Source organism: Morone saxatilis, unplaced genomic scaffold (assembly GCF_004916995.1).
Source record: "Morone saxatilis isolate NCDOM2014 unplaced genomic scaffold, NCSU_SB_2.0 Contig19, whole genome shotgun sequence".
NCBI classification, from domain to species: Eukaryota; Metazoa; Chordata; class Actinopteri; family Moronidae; genus Morone; species Morone saxatilis.
The window spans coordinates 17305848-17308004 of NW_023339751.1; positions in this window are offsets into that span (position 1 = coordinate 17305848).

The following is a 2157-nucleotide window of genomic DNA, read 5'->3' on the forward strand; positions in this document are numbered from 1 at the left end:
GTGTGTGTGTGTTTGTTTGAACCTGCAGCAGTAGGTCAGAGGGAAATTGACTTTTCACAGTCAGTCAGCCATTATCTGCTGCAATGTTTAAGAATCGATTTGTTTCTTTTAATTACTGTAATACCACACAAAAACCTTTATGGTTTTGTCTTCACAATTATTATATCAACAGCTTGACAATGAGTAAGCCTCTCCTAATGAAATTTGCTTAAAAATAACACAGTTAGTGAAACCTGACATTCGAGAAGCAAAACCTCACACTTTTTGCAAAGCACAAACACTTCTCTCAGTTAGACACAGAAATCTAACATGATTTCACATTATGTCACTTCTTTACCATCTCAAGGCTCTGCCTTTCCAAACACCACACCTCTGAACCAATTTATGAAACACACTTTTCCACTGATCTGCTCTGGTCCGAAACTGGTTTCATCATCAGCATTCATTTTCACTCTAATACCTTCCACCATCCTTTTCTTCCTTAATCCAACTGTATAGTCGATCTCCAGTGGCAGGATACGCCTCATTCAGGCCTTTGAGGAAGCCTGCAATCAAAGTGATGCAGGGTCTGTGCAAGATTTTCCATTCAAGACGATTCTTCACTCACTGTCTTGCAAGAGGTAACCTGTGAACCTGTGATGTGGCACAGTGCTTTACACAGTTTATGTACTATATTCTATTAATGATATGATCTGTTCTGATTTTACGTGCCTGTATTGACTGATTTTACAGTGTGGAGAGAAATAAATATTTCCATCAGTGCACAGTGGTCTTGTGTGTTGTGTTTGGTCAATATATATTCATATACTTTACTCTAACAATATCTCTGAAAAACTCAAATCCAGACTGTATCATTAGAAAAGTAGAAATGTTAAAAGTGTTTTGATGGAGCACAGCAGTGTAACGGGTTCAAACTGAATCAGACTGTATGAACCATGTGTGTGCCATACAATGACAACATTGTTTTTTAAATTATTGTATAGGTTTGAATTAAGTGTTTCTTTTTTGCAGATCTCAGATGTCTATTAGTCGTTTGTTCTTTTGTAAAACACTGTAATCATTTATCATTTCAGACTAAAATCATGATGTACAACCACACTATTTTATTATGCAACTAAAGAATTTTTCTCTGTCGATTTTAAACTTGTTTTGTTTTTGTTGCATTGAGCAGTATTTTCACTTCCTCATAGTCCAGTAGCCATCTGCTGGTAGACCATTTGTTTTGAATACTTTTTTGTATAACTTTTTTTCTTTTTTTAACACATGAAACAATGTGCAGACTCACACAGTAATTGATGGACTGAAAAGCCAGAAGCTGCATACATGAGTCTACTGCCCCCCAGTGGCTGAAGTGACTTTTTCCTGTTGCATGGTGCAGAACAGAGAAGTCTGTCAAACAAGAAGACAACACACAGTGGCTGCAGACATCTTAAAAACACACCAAAGAGTGGATGTGCGGCTAATTCATTTAATTTGTTTTGTTCTATGGCTTCTACACAGCCGAAGGGATGTCATTTACATTTTCACTTCATAACTTCAGCTGACAGTTGCTCAGAGGAGGTGGATAGATAATTGGAGAATGTCAGACATGGTCATGTTGTGATGAAAATCTGCAATCTCCCCTCAGTCTACGTTAATCAATCTACAACTATTTGCCTTTCATTGTTTCCCAGCATGAACTTGTTGCATTCAGCCATCTACAGGATCTATGCATACACTGTAAAGTTGTTTTGATCATGGATATTCAGTGGGCATTTATACTCCCATCTTTAATCAACTGAAAAACAAGAAAGAAACACTTTTCCCCTTCGCTGCTCTTTCACTGTTGAATGTTGACAGTGCTAAATGGAAGCGCTGGAAACATAACACCACTGTTGCTAAAATTATCTACATGTGATATTGTAAAGTCTATATCTGGCCCACTGCCAACAGGAAACTATATGAAACCAGAAATGTAGTGTACATCTCTATTCTCACTGATTAACACTGATAAATGAATTGGTGAGATAATGGATTGCAGCTAGAGTTTAAAATATTTTTTCAATGCTGAGAAACTATAGAATACAATGCAATACAATGGAACAGAGTAGAACAGAACAGAATGGAAGATAATAATTTAAACAGAACCAAACACCCTGCATTATGTGACCACCTACT